This window comes from Carassius gibelio, chromosome B19 (assembly GCF_023724105.1).
Source record: "Carassius gibelio isolate Cgi1373 ecotype wild population from Czech Republic chromosome B19, carGib1.2-hapl.c, whole genome shotgun sequence".
Taxonomy (NCBI): Eukaryota; Metazoa; Chordata; class Actinopteri; order Cypriniformes; family Cyprinidae; genus Carassius; species Carassius gibelio.
The window spans coordinates 4,196,064-4,210,150 of NC_068414.1; the positions used below are offsets into that span (position 1 = coordinate 4,196,064).

Consider the following 14,087-nt stretch of genomic DNA (forward strand, 5'->3'; position numbering starts at 1 on the left):
AGGTCACCGTAGCCACCAGATCCAGTCTGTAACCGCTTCAGTCACCCGGATCCAGTCCGTATCCAGAGAAGATGGTGGATCAACACCTAGAAAGGACCTCTATGGCCCAGAAACACAGCGGAGACCGTGACAACTAGATGAGCCGCAGATACAAATCCCCTGTAAAGACCACCTGGACAAGACCACAGGAAACAGATGATTCTTCTGCACAGTCTGACATTCCTGCAGCCTGGAGCTGATCTACTGGTTTCGTCTGACAAGGGGAGAACTGTCTCCCCGACTGAGCCTGGTTTCTCACCGGGTTTTTTCTCCATCTTTTCACCGATCGAGTTTTGGTTTCTTGCCTCTGTCGCCTCTGGCAGGCGGAGCTTGGGACACTTCATGTACAGAGATATCGTTGACTTGATTGCAAATTATTGCACAGATACTATTTAAAACTGAACTTAGCTGAATGATGTCATCAAAGAGTTCAATAACGAAATGCCTTTAACTGTCATTTTGCTTTTTGACGCACTGTGTTCCTAATTAATGTTGTTCAGTTGCATTGACGCAATACTTTTTGTTTAAAGCGCAATTTAAAAAAAAAAAAAAAAAAAAAAGAGTCCAAACAATGACCCCTGCTACGGGTAGTGTTCCAAGTGTTATGCGACTTCAGCTAATGATGGGTCCATCAGAAATTTTACGGTGCTAGGGCTGGGTCTGCGTCAGAAGAAGCCATGCATTGTTTAGTTATGTCAGTGCAGTGCCGTCGGTTGGGGGAGAAACGGCAGCATGCACGGCTCCTCGTTAGTATAGTGGACAGTATCTCCGCCTGTCACGCGGAAGACCGGGGTTCGATTCCCCGACGGGGAGAGCTGGTTCTTTTCGTCTTCCGAACGATCCATCCAAAATTTTTGGTTGGAGTCGCAGGTCACAGAAGGAATTCTGCTTCGACGTCAGCCCGAGCCAAAGGACATGCGTTGGCCGGGAATCGAACCCGGGTCAACTGCTTGGAAGGCAGCTATGCTCACCACTATACCACCAACGCAGGTGGAAGTCAGCAGCTTTATTGACGCACTGTGTTCCTAATTAATGTTGTTCAGTTGCATTGACACAATACTTTTTGTTTAAAGCGCAATTTAAAAAAAAAAAAAAAAAAAAAGAGTCCAAACAATGACCCCTGCTACGGGTAGTGTTGCAAGTGTTATGCGACTTCAGCTAATGATGGGTCCATCCGATATTATTCCATCCAAAAGTTTTGGGTGGAGGCACAGGTCACAGAGGGAGTTCTGCTTCGACGTCAGCCCGAGCCAAAGGACATGCGTTGGCCGGGAATCGAACCCGGGTCAACTGCTTGGAAGGCAGCTATGCTCACCACTATACCACCAACGCAGCAGGCATTCAGCAACTTGCGCCGTCAGTAAGAAGACTCGAAGTGCACGAGTCGCCGATAGGGCTAGAGGAGCAGATGAGATCTTTGTTCAGACCCGTCACTAAAGAGAGCCTTCAAGAATTTGCATCCCGTCACGTACAAGAAAACGCTGCCTTCCCATCCGGCTAAATAAACACGAAGTGGTCAAACGCAGAGAGTGCCCATTCAGACGATGACCAGTGGCAAGCCCTCTCGCAGCATGCTGGCGGACGGTCAAACTGATTCTGCTCTTGACATTTCGATGTAGCTCTGCAGTGAGCAGAGCACCCAAAAATACAGGTCACTCGCAAAAGTTCCCCTCCACGGAAATCTTTAGTAAAAGGCAAAAGATTTATGCGACAATGAAGAGAAACTCGAGCTGTGTCTCCAAACGCTCGGGCCTGTGCGCTGCCTCTGTTAAACTACTACGCTCGCCAAGGGTCATCAAGGGTGACAACGCCTGCCCACATGTGTTTCGTCAGCACCCCCCCCACCCCCCACTCCAAAACGGAGGAGTAAAACTCAAAAAAGTCCCCTCGGCCCACCAATAACCAAAAGCCCAATCAAGGCAATCTCTTTCTCATGCCTCTATCTGAAAAGTTGGATAAAATCTTATATGAAAAAAAAAGTATTTTAAAGAAATCCCTTATTCCGAGGTCACCGTAGCCACCAGATCCAGTCTGTAACCGCTTCAGTCACCCGGATCCAGTCCGTATCCAGAGAAGATGGTGGATCAACACCTAGAAAGTACCTCTATGGCCCAGAAACACAGCGGAGACCGTGACAACTAGATGAGCCGCAGATACAAATCCCCTGTAAAGACCACCTGGACAAGACCACAGGAAACAGATGATTCTTCTGCACAGTCTGACATTCCTGCAGCCTGGAGCTGATCTACTGGTTTCGTCTGACAAGGGGAGAACTGTCTCCCCGACTGAGCCTGGTTTCTCACCGGGTTTTTTCTCCATCTTTTCACCGATCGAGTTTTGGTTTCTTGCCTCTGTCGCCTCTGGCAGGCGGAGCTTGGGACACTTCATGTACAGAGATATCGTTGACTTGATTGCAAATTATTGCACAGATACTATTTAAAACTGAACTTAGCTGAATGATGTCATCAAAGAGTTCAATAACGAAATGCCTTTAACTGTCATTTTGCTTTTTGACGCACTGTGTTCCTAATTAATGTTGTTCAGTTGCATTGACGCAATACTTTTTGTTTAAAGCGCAATTTAAAAAAAAAAAAAAAAAAAAAAGAGTCCAAACAATGACCCCTGCTACGGGTAGTGTTCCAAGTGTTATGCGACTTCAGCTAATGATGGGTCCATCAGAAATTTTACGGTGCTAGGGCTGGGTCTGCGTCAGAAGAAGCCATGCATTGTTTAGTTATGTCAGTGCAGTGCCGTCGGTTGGGGGAGAAACGGCAGCATGCACGGCTCCTCGTTAGTATAGTGGACAGTATCTCCGCCTGTCACGCGGAAGACCGGGGTTCGATTCCCCGACGGGGAGAGCTGGTTCTTTTCGTCTTCCGAACGATCCATCCAAAATTTTTGGTTGGAGTCGCAGGTCACAGAAGGAGTTCTGCTTCGACGTCAGCCCGAGCCAAAGGACATGCGTTGGCCGGGAATCGAACCCGGGTCAACTGCTTGGAAGGCAGCTATGCTCACCACTATACCACCAACGCAGGTGGAAGTCAGCAGCTTTATTGACGCACTGTGTTCCTAATTAATGTTGTTCAGTTGCATTGACACAATACTTTTTGTTTAAAGCGCAATTTAAAAAAAAAAAAAAAAAAAAAGAGTCCAAACAATGACCCCTGCTACGGGTAGTGTTGCAAGTGTTATGCGACTTCAGCTAATGATGGGTCCATCCGATATTATTCCATCCAAAAGTTTTGGGTGGAGGCACAGGTCACAGAGGGAGTTCTGCTTCGACGTCAGCCCGAGCCAAAGGACATGCGTTGGCCGGGAATCGAACCCGGGTCAACTGCTTGGAAGGCAGCTATGCTCACCACTATACCACCAACGCAGCAGGCATTCAGCAACTTGCGCCGTCAGTAAGAAGACTCGAAGTGCACGAGTCGCCGATAGGGCTAGAGGAGCAGATGAGATCTTTGTTCAGACCCGTCACTAAAGAGAGCCTTCAATAATTTGCATCCCGTCACGTACAAGAAAACGCTGCCTTCCCATCCGGCTAAATAAACACGAAGTGGTCAAACGCAGAGAGTGCCCATTCAGACGATGACCAGTGGCAAGCCCTCTCGCAGCATGCTGGCGGACGGTCAAACTGATTCTGCTCTTGACATTTCGATGTAGCTCTGCAGTGAGCAGAGCACCCAAAAATACAGGTCACTCGCAAAAGTTCCCCTCCACGGAAATCTTTAGTAAAAGGCGAAAGATTTATGCGACAATGAAGAGAAACTCGAGCTGTGTCTCCAAACGCTCGGGCCTGTGCGCTGCCTCTGTTAAACTACTACGCTCGCCAAGGGTCATCAAGGGTGACAACGCCTGCCCACATGTGTTTCGTCAGCACCCCCCCCCCCCCCCACTCCAAAACGGAGGAGTAAAACTCAAAAAAGTCCCCTCGGCCCACCAATAACCAAAAGCCCAATCAAGGCAATCTCTTTCTCATGCCTCTATCTGAAAAGTTGGATAAAATCTTATATGAAAAAAAAAGTATTTTAAAGAAATCCCTTATTCCGAGGTCACCGTAGCCACCAGATCCAGTCTGTAACCGCTTCAGTCACCCGGATCCAGTCCGTATCCAGAGAAGATGGTGGATCAACACCTAGAAAGGACCTCTATGGCCCAGAAACACAGCGGAGACCGTGACAACTAGATGAGCCGCAGATACAAATCCCCTGTAAAGACCACCTGGACAAGACCACAGGAAACAGATGATTCTTCTGCACAGTCTGACATTCCTGCAGCCTGGAGCTGATCTACTGGTTTCGTCTGACAAGGGGAGAACTGTCTCCCCGACTGAGCCTGGTTTCTCACCGGGTTTTTTCTCCATCTTTTCACCGATCGAGTTTTGGTTTCTTGCCTCTGTCGCCTCTGGCAGGCGGAGCTTGGGACACTTCATGTACAGAGATATCGTTGACTTGATTGCAAATTATTGCACAGATACTATTTAAAACTGAACTTAGCTGAATGATGTCATCAAAGAGTTCAATAACGAAATGCCTTTAACTGTCATTTTGCTTTTTGACACACTGTGTTCCTAATTAATGTTGTTCAGTTGCATTGACGCAATACTTTTTGTTTAAAGCGCAATTTAAAAAAAAAAAAAAAAAAAAAAAGAGTCCAAACAATGACCCCTGCTACGGGTAGTGTTCCAAGTGTTATGCGACTTCAGCTAATGATGGGTCCATCAGAAATTTTACGGTGCTAGGGCTGGGTCTGCGTCAGAAGAAGCCATGCATTGTTTAGTTATGTCAGTGCAGTGCCGTCGGTTGGGGGAGAAACAGCAGCATGCACGGCTCCTCGTTAGTATAGTGGACAGTATCTCCGCCTGTCACGCGGAAGACCGGGGTTCGATTCCCCGACGTGGAGAGCTGGTTCTTTTCGTCTTCCGAACGATCCATCCAAAATTTTTGGTTGGAGTCGCAGGTCACAGAAGGAGTTCTGCTTCGACGTCAGCCCGAGCAAAAGGACATGCGTTGGCCGGGAATCGAACCCGGGTCAACTGCTTGGAAGGCAGCTATGCTCACCACTATACCACCAACGCAGGTGGAAGTCAGCAGCTTTATTGACGCACTGTGTTCCTAATTAATGTTGTTCAGTTGCATTGACACAATACTTTTTGTTTAAAGCGCAATTTAAAAAAAAAAAAAAAAAAAAGAGTCCAAACAATGACCCCTGCTACGGGTAGTGTTGCAAGTGTTATGCGACTTCAGCTAATGATGGGTCCATCCGATATTATTCCATCCAAAAGTTTTGGGTGGAGGCACAGGTCACAGAGGGAGTTCTGCTTCGACGTCAGCCCGAGCCAAAGGACATGCGTTGGCCGGGAATCGAACCCGGGTCAACTGCTTGGAAGGCAGCTATGCTCACCACTATACCACCAACGCAGCAGGCATTCAGCAACTTGCGCCGTCAGTAAGAAGACTCGAAGTGCACGAGTCGCCGATAGGGCTAGAGGAGCAGATGAGATCTTTGTTCAGACCCGTCACTAAAGAGAGCCTTCAAGAATTTGCATCCCGTCACGTACAAGAAAACGCTGCCTTCCCATCCGGCTAAATAAACACGAAGTGGTCAAACGCAGAGAGTGCCCATTCAGACGATGACCAGTGGCAAGCCCTCTCGCAGCATGCTGGCGGACGGTCAAACTGATTCTGCTCTTGACATTTCGATGTAGCTCTGCAGTGAGCAGAGCACCCAAAAATACAGGTCACTCGCAAAAGTTCCCCTCCACGGAAATCTTTAGTAAAAGGCGAAAGATTTATGCGACAATGAAGAGAAACTCGAGCTGTGTCTCCAAACGCTCGGGCCTGTGCGCTGCCTCTGTTAAACTACTACGCTCGCCAAGGGTCATCAAGGGTGACAACGCCTGCCCACATGTGTTTCGTCAGCACCCCCCCCCCCCCCCCACTCCAAAACGGAGGAGTAAAACTCAAAAAAGTCCCCTCGGCCCACCAATAACCAAAAGCCCAATCAAGGCAATATCTTTCTCATGCCTCTATCTGAAAAGTTGGATAAAATCTTATATGAAAAAAAAAGTATTTTAAAGAAATCCCTTATTCCGAGGTCACCGTAGCCACCAGATCCAGTCTGTAACCGCTTCAGTCACCCGGATCCAGTCCGTATCCAGAGAAGATGGTGGATCAACACCTAGAAAGGACCTCTATGGCCCAGAAACACAGCGGAGACCGTGACAACTAGATGAGCCGCAGATACAAATCCCCTGTAAAGACCACCTGGACAAGACCACAGGAAACAGATGATTCTTCTGCACAGTCTGACATTCCTGCAGCCTGGAGCTGATCTACTGGTTTCGTCTGACAAGGGGAGAACTGTCTCCCCGACTGAGCCTGGTTTCTCACCGGGTTTTTTCTCCATCTTTTCACCGATCGAGTTTTGGTTTCTTGCCTCTGTCGCCTCTGGCAGGCGGAGCTTGGGACACTTCATGTACAGAGATATCGTTGACTTGATTGCAAATTATTGCACAGATACTATTTAAAACTGAACTTAGCTGAATGATGTCATCAAAGAGTTCAATAACGAAATGCCTTTAACTGTCATTTTGCTTTTTGACGCACTGTGTTCCTAATTAATGTTGTTCAGTTGCATTGACGCAATACTTTTTGTTTAAAGCGCAATTTAAAAAAAAAAAAAAAAAAAAAAAGAGTCCAAACAATGACCCCTGCTACGGGTAGTGTTCCAAGTGTTATGCGACTTCAGCTAATGATGGGTCCATCAGAAATTTTACGGTGCTAGGGCTGGGTCTGCGTCAGAAGAAGCCATGCATTGTTTAGTTATGTCAGTGCAGTGCCGTCGGTTGGGGGAGAAACGGCAGCATGCACGGCTCCTCGTTAGTATAGTGGACAGTATCTCCGCCTGTCACGCGGAAGACCGGGGTTCGATTCCCCGACGGGGAGAGCTGGTTCTTTTCGTCTTCCGAACGATCCATCCAAAATTTTTGGTTGGAGTCGCAGGTCACAGAAGGAGTTCTGCTTCGACGTCAGCCCGAGCCAAAGGACATGCGTTGGCCGGGAATCGAACCCGGGTCAACTGCTTGGAAGGCAGCTATGCTCACCACTATACCACCAACGCAGGTGGAAGTCAGCAGCTTTATTGACGCACTGTGTTCCTAATTAATGTTGTTCAGTTGCATTGACACAATACTTTTTGTTTAAAGCGCAATTTAAAAAAAAAAAAAAAAAAAAGAGTCCAAACAATGACCCCTGCTACGGGTAGTGTTGCAAGTGTTATGCGACTTCAGCTAATGATGGGTCCATCCGATATTATTCCATCCAAAAGTTTTGGGTGGAGGCACAGGTCACAGAGGGAGTTCTGCTTCGACGTCAGCCCGAGCCAAAGGACATGCATTGGCCGGGAATCGAACCCGGGTCAACTGCTTGGAAGGCAGCTATGCTCACCACTATACCACCAACGCAGCAGGCATTCAGCAACTTGCGCCGTCAGTAAGAAGACTCGAAGTGCACGAGTCGCCGATAGGGCTAGAGGAGCAGATGAGATCTTTGTTCAGACCCGTCACTAAAGAGAGCCTTCAAGAATTTGCATCCCGTCACGTACAAGAAAACGCTGCCTTCCCATCCGGCTAAATAAACACGAAGTGGTCAAACGCAGAGAGTGCCCATTCAGACGATGACCAGTGGCAAGCCCTCTCGCAGCATGCTGGCGGACGGTCAAACTGATTCTGCTCTTGACATTTCGATGTAGCTCTGCAGTGAGCAGAGCACCCAAAAATACAGGTCACTCGCAAAAGTTCCCCTCCACGGAAATCTTTAGTAAAAGGCGAAAGATTTATGCGACAATGAAGAGAAACTCGAGCTGTGTCTCCAAACGCTCGGGCCTGTGCGCTGCCTCTGTTAAACTACTACGCTTGCCAAGGGTCATCAAGGGTGACAACGCCTGCCCACATGTGTTTCGTCAGCACCCCCCCCCCCACTCCAAAACGGAGGAGTAAAACTCAAAAAAGTCCCCTCGGCCCACCAATAACCAAAAGCCCAATCAAGGCAATCTCTTTCTCATGCCTCTATCTGAAAAGTTGGATAAAATCTTATATGAAAAAAAAAGTCTTTTAAAGAAATCCCTTATTCCGAGGTCACCGTAGCCACCAGATCCAGTCTGTAACCGCTTCAGTCACCCGGATCCAGTCCGTATCCAGAGAAGATGGTGGATCAACACCTAGAAAGGACCTCTATGGCCCAGAAACACAGCGGAGACCGTGACAACTAGATGAGCCGCAGATACAAATCCCCTGTAAAGACCACCTGGACAAGACCACAGGAAACAGATGATTCTTCTGCACAGTCTGACATTCCTGCAGCCTGGAGCTGATCTACTGGTTTCGTCTGACAAGGGGAGAACTGTCTCCCCGACTGAGCCTGGTTTCTCACCGGGTTTTTTCTCCATCTTTTCACCGATCGAGTTTTGGTTTCTTGCCTCTGTCGCCTCTGGCAGGCGGAGCTTGGGACACTTCATGTACAGAGATATCGTTGACTTGATTGCAAATTATTGCACAGATACTATTTAAAACTGAACTTAGCTGAATGATGTCATCAAAGAGTTCAATAACGAAATGCCTTTAACTGTCATTTTGCTTTTTGACACACTGTGTTCCTAATTAATGTTGTTCAGTTGCATTGACGCAATACTTTTTGTTTAAAGCGCAATTTAAAAAAAAAAAAAAAAAAAAAAGAGTCCAAACAATGACCCCTGCTACGGGTAGTGTTCCAAGTGTTATGCGACTTCAGCTAATGATGGGTCCATCAGAAATTTTACGGTGCTAGGGCTGGGTCTGCGTCAGAAGAAGCCATGCATTGTTTAGTTATGTCAGTGCAGTGCCGTCGGTTGGGGGAGAAACAGCAGCATGCACGGCTCCTCGTTAGTATAGTGGACAGTATCTCCGCCTGTCACGCGGAAGACCGGGGTTCGATTCCCCGACGTGGAGAGCTGGTTCTTTTCGTCTTCCGAACGATCCATCCAAAATTTTTGGTTGGAGTCGCAGGTCACAGAAGGAGTTCTGCTTCGACGTCAGCCCGAGCAAAAGGACATGCGTTGGCCGGGAATCGAACCCGGGTCAACTGCTTGGAAGGCAGCTATGCTCACCACTATACCACCAACGCAGGTGGAAGTCAGCAGCTTTATTGACGCACTGTGTTCCTAATTAATGTTGTTCAGTTGCATTGACACAATACTTTTTGTTTAAAGCGCAATTTAAAAAAAAAAAAAAAAAAAAGAGTCCAAACAATGACCCCTGCTACGGGTAGTGTTGCAAGTGTTATGCGACTTCAGCTAATGATGGGTCCATCCGATATTATTCCATCCAAAAGTTTTGGGTGGAGGCACAGGTCACAGAGGGAGTTCTGCTTCGACGTCAGCCCGAGCCAAAGGACATGCGTTGGCCGGGAATCGAACCCGGGTCAACTGCTTGGAAGGCAGCTATGCTCACCACTATACCACCAACGCAGCAGGCATTCAGCAACTTGCGCCGTCAGTAAGAAGACTCGAAGTGCACGAGTCGCCGATAGGGCTAGAGGAGCAGATGAGATCTTTGTTCAGACCCGTCACTAAAGAGAGCCTTCAAGAATTTGCATCCCGTCACGTACAAGAAAACGCTGCCTTCCCATCCGGCTAAATAAACACGAAGTGGTCAAACGCAGAGAGTGCCCATTCAGACGATGACCAGTGGCAAGCCCTCTCGCAGCATGCTGGCGGACGGTCAAACTGATTCTGCTCTTGACATTTCGATGTAGCTCTGCAGTGAGCAGAGCACCCAAAAATACAGGTCACTCGCAAAAGTTCCCCTCCACGGAAATCTTTAGTAAAAGGCGAAAGATTTATGCGACAATGAAGAGAAACTCGAGCTGTGTCTCCAAACGCTCGGGCCTGTGCGCTGCCTCTGTTAAACTACTACGCTCGCCAAGGGTCATCAAGGGTGACAACGCCTGCCCACATGTGTTTCGTCAGCACCCCCCCCCCCCCCCCACTCCAAAACGGAGGAGTAAAACTCAAAAAAGTCCCCTCGGCCCACCAATAACCAAAAGCCCAATCAAGGCAATATCTTTCTCATGCCTCTATCTGAAAAGTTGGATAAAATCTTATATGAAAAAAAAAGTATTTTAAAGAAATCCCTTATTCCGAGGTCACCGTAGCCACCAGATCCAGTCTGTAACCGCTTCAGTCACCCGGATCCAGTCCGTATCCAGAGAAGATGGTGGATCAACACCTAGAAAGGACCTCTATGGCCCAGAAACACAGCGGAGACCGTGACAACTAGATGAGCCGCAGATACAAATCCCCTGTAAAGACCACCTGGACAAGACCACAGGAAACAGATGATTCTTCTGCACAGTCTGACATTCCTGCAGCCTGGAGCTGATCTACTGGTTTCGTCTGACAAGGGGAGAACTGTCTCCCCGACTGAGCCTGGTTTCTCACCGGGTTTTTTCTCCATCTTTTCACCGATCGAGTTTTGGTTTCTTGCCTCTGTCGCCTCTGGCAGGCGGAGCTTGGGACACTTCATGTACAGAGATATCGTTGACTTGATTGCAAATTATTGCACAGATACTATTTAAAACTGAACTTAGCTGAATGATGTCATCAAAGAGTTCAATAACGAAATGCCTTTAACTGTCATTTTGCTTTTTGACGCACTGTGTTCCTAATTAATGTTGTTCAGTTGCATTGACGCAATACTTTTTGTTTAAAGCGCAATTTAAAAAAAAAAAAAAAAAAAAAAGAGTCCAAACAATGACCCCTGCTACGGGTAGTGTTCCAAGTGTTATGCGACTTCAGCTAATGATGGGTCCATCAGAAATTTTACGGTGCTAGGGCTGGGTCTGCGTCAGAAGAAGCCATGCATTGTTTAGTTATGTCAGTGCAGTGCCGTCGGTTGGGGGAGAAACGGCAGCATGCACGGCTCCTCGTTAGTATAGTGGACAGTATCTCCGCCTGTCACGCGGAAGACCGGGGTTCGATTCCCCGACGGGGAGAGCTGGTTCTTTTCGTCTTCCGAACGATCCATCCAAAATTTTTGGTTGGAGTCGCAGGTCACAGAAGGAGTTCTGCTTCGACGTCAGCCCGAGCCAAAGGACATGCGTTGGCCGGGAATCGAACCCGGGTCAACTGCTTGGAAGGCAGCTATGCTCACCACTATACCACCAACGCAGGTGGAAGTCAGCAGCTTTATTGACGCACTGTGTTCCTAATTAATGTTGTTCAGTTGCATTGACACAATACTTTTTGTTTAAAGCGCAATTTAAAAAAAAAAAAAAAAAAAAGAGTCCAAACAATGACCCCTGCTACGGGTAGTGTTGCAAGTGTTATGCGACTTCAGCTAATGATGGGTCCATCCGATATTATTCCATCCAAAAGTTTTGGGTGGAGGCACAGGTCACAGAGGGAGTTCTGCTTCGACGTCAGCCCGAGCCAAAGGACATGCATTGGCCGGGAATCGAACCCGGGTCAACTGCTTGGAAGGCAGCTATGCTCACCACTATACCACCAACGCAGCAGGCATTCAGCAACTTGCGCCGTCAGTAAGAAGACTCGAAGTGCACGAGTCGCCGATAGGGCTAGAGGAGCAGATGAGATCTTTGTTCAGACCCGTCACTAAAGAGAGCCTTCAAGAATTTGCATCCCGTCACGTACAAGAAAACGCTGCCTTCCCATCCGGCTAAATAAACACGAAGTGGTCAAACGCAGAGAGTGCCCATTCAGACGATGACCAGTGGCAAGCCCTCTCGCAGCATGCTGGCGGACGGTCAAACTGATTCTGCTCTTGACATTTCGATGTAGCTCTGCAGTGAGCAGAGCACCCAAAAATACAGGTCACTCGCAAAAGTTCCCCTCCACGGAAATCTTTAGTAAAAGGCGAAAGATTTATGCGACAATGAAGAGAAACTCGAGCTGTGTCTCCAAACGCTCGGGCCTGTGCGCTGCCTCTGTTAAACTACTACGCTTGCCAAGGGTCATCAAGGGTGACAACGCCTGCCCACATGTGTTTCGTCAGCACCCCCCCCCCCCACTCCAAAACGGAGGAGTAAAACTCAAAAAAGTCCCCTCGGCCCACCAATAACCAAAAGCCCAATCAAGGCAATCTCTTTCTCATGCCTCTATCTGAAAAGTTGGATAAAATCTTATATGAAAAAAAAAGTCTTTTAAAGAAATCCCTTATTCCGAGGTCACCGTAGCCACCAGATCCAGTCTGTAACCGCTTCAGTCACCCGGATCCAGTCCGTATCCAGAGAAGATGGTGGATCAACACCTAGAAAGGACCTCTATGGCCCAGAAACACAGCGGAGACCGTGACAACTAGATGAGCCGCAGATACAAATCCCCTGTAAAGACCACCTGGACAAGACCACAGGAAACAGATGATTCTTCTGCACAGTCTGACATTCCTGCAGCCTGGAGCTGATCTACTGGTTTCGTCTGACAAGGGGAGAACTGTCTCCCCGACTGAGCCTGGTTTCTCACCGGGTTTTTTCTCCATCTTTTCACCGATCGAGTTTTGGTTTCTTGCCTCTGTCGCCTCTGGCAGGCGGAGCTTGGGACACTTCATGTACAGAGATATCGTTGACTTGATTGCAAATTATTGCACAGATACTATTTAAAACTGAACTTAGCTGAATGATGTCATCAAAGAGTTCAATAACGAAATGCCTTTAACTGTCATTTTGCTTTTTGACGCACTGTGTTCCTAATTAATGTTGTTCAGTTGCATTGACGCAATACTTTTTGTTTAAAGCGCAATTTAAAAAAAAAAAAAAAAAAAAAAGAGTCCAAACAATGACCCCTGCTACGGGTAGTGTTCCAAGTGTTATGCGACTTCAGCTAATGATGGGTCCATCAGAAATTTTACGGTGCTAGGGCTGGGTCTGCGTCAGAAGAAGCCATGCATTGTTTAGTTATGTCAGTGCAGTGCCGTCGGTTGGGGGAGAAACGGCAGCATGCACGGCTCCTCGTTAGTATAGTGGACAGTATCTCCGCCTGTCACGCGGAAGACCGGGGTTCGATTCCCCGACGGGGAGAGCTGGTTCTTTTCGTCTTCCGAACGATCCATCCAAAATTTTTGGTTGGAGTCGCAGGTCACAGAAGGAGTTCTGCTTCGACGTCAGCCCGAGCCAAAGGACATGCGTTGGCCGGGAATCGAACCCGGGTCAACGGCTTGGAAGGCAGCTATGCTCACCACTATACCACCAACGCAGGTGGAAGTCAGCAGCTTTATTGACGCACTGTGTTCCTAATTAATGTTGTTCAGTTGCATTGACACAATACTTTTTGTTTAAAGCGCAATTTAAAAAAAAAAAAAAAAAAAAAGAGTCCAAACAATGACCCCTGCTACGGGTAGTGTTGCAAGTGTTATGCGACTTCAGCTAATGATGGGTCCATCCGATATTATTCCATCCAAAAGTTTTGGGTGGAGGCACAGGTCACAGAGGGAGTTCTGCTTCGACGTCAGCCCGAGCCAAAGGACATGCGTTGGCCGGGAATCGAACCCGGGTCAACTGCTTGGAAGGCAGCTATGCTCACCACTATACCACCAACGCAGCAGGCATTCAGCAACTTGCGCCGTCAGTAAGAAGACTCGAAGTGCACGAGTCGCCGATAGGGCTAGAGGAGCAGATGAGATCTTTGTTCAGACCCGTCACTAAAGAGAGCCTTCAAGAATTTGCATCCCGTCACGTACAAGAAAACGCTGCCTTCCCATCCGGCTAAATAAACACGAAGTGGTCAAACGCAGAGAGTGCCCATTCAGACGATGACCAGTGGCAAGCCCTCTCGCAGCATGCTGGCGGACGGTCAAACTGATTCTGCTCTTGACATTTTGATGTAGCTCTGCAGTGAGCAGAGCACCCAAAAATACAGGTCACTCGCAAAAGTTCCCCTCCACGGAAATCTTTAGTAAAAGGCGAAAGATTTATGCGACAATGAAGAGAAACTCGAGCTGTGTCTCCAAACGCTCGGAACTGTGCGCTGCCTCTGTTAAACTACTACGCTCGCCAAGG

At 47.9% G+C, this 14,087-nt stretch overlaps 7 non-coding genes across 7 annotated transcripts; all 7 read right to left on the reverse strand.

Moving 5' to 3' along the window:
* Nucleotides 1–1,656: 1,656 nt before the first annotated feature.
* On the reverse strand, nt 1,657–1,771 carry LOC127980418 (U5 spliceosomal RNA). The gene has a single exon (XR_008159444.1). It is a non-coding gene; the product is annotated as a U5 spliceosomal RNA (small nuclear RNA).
* A 1,929-nt stretch (nt 1,772–3,700) lies between these two features.
* LOC127980369 (U5 spliceosomal RNA) lies at nt 3,701–3,815 on the reverse strand. The gene has a single exon (XR_008159397.1). It is a non-coding gene; the product is annotated as a U5 spliceosomal RNA (small nuclear RNA).
* Nucleotides 3,816–5,744: 1,929 nt separating this feature from the next.
* LOC127980370 (U5 spliceosomal RNA) lies at nt 5,745–5,859 on the reverse strand. The gene has a single exon (XR_008159398.1). It is a non-coding gene; the product is annotated as a U5 spliceosomal RNA (small nuclear RNA).
* A 1,930-nt stretch (nt 5,860–7,789) lies between these two features.
* Nucleotides 7,790–7,904, reverse strand: LOC127980371 (U5 spliceosomal RNA). Its single transcript, XR_008159399.1, has one exon. It is a non-coding gene; the product is annotated as a U5 spliceosomal RNA (small nuclear RNA).
* A 1,924-nt stretch (nt 7,905–9,828) lies between these two features.
* On the reverse strand, nt 9,829–9,943 carry LOC127980372 (U5 spliceosomal RNA). The gene has a single exon (XR_008159400.1). It is a non-coding gene; the product is annotated as a U5 spliceosomal RNA (small nuclear RNA).
* Nucleotides 9,944–11,872: 1,929 nt separating this feature from the next.
* On the reverse strand, nt 11,873–11,987 carry LOC127980373 (U5 spliceosomal RNA). Its single transcript, XR_008159401.1, has one exon. It is a non-coding gene; the product is annotated as a U5 spliceosomal RNA (small nuclear RNA).
* Nucleotides 11,988–13,913: 1,926 nt separating this feature from the next.
* On the reverse strand, nt 13,914–14,028 carry LOC127980375 (U5 spliceosomal RNA). Its single transcript, XR_008159403.1, has one exon. It is a non-coding gene; the product is annotated as a U5 spliceosomal RNA (small nuclear RNA).
* Nucleotides 14,029–14,087: the final 59 nt, after the last annotated feature.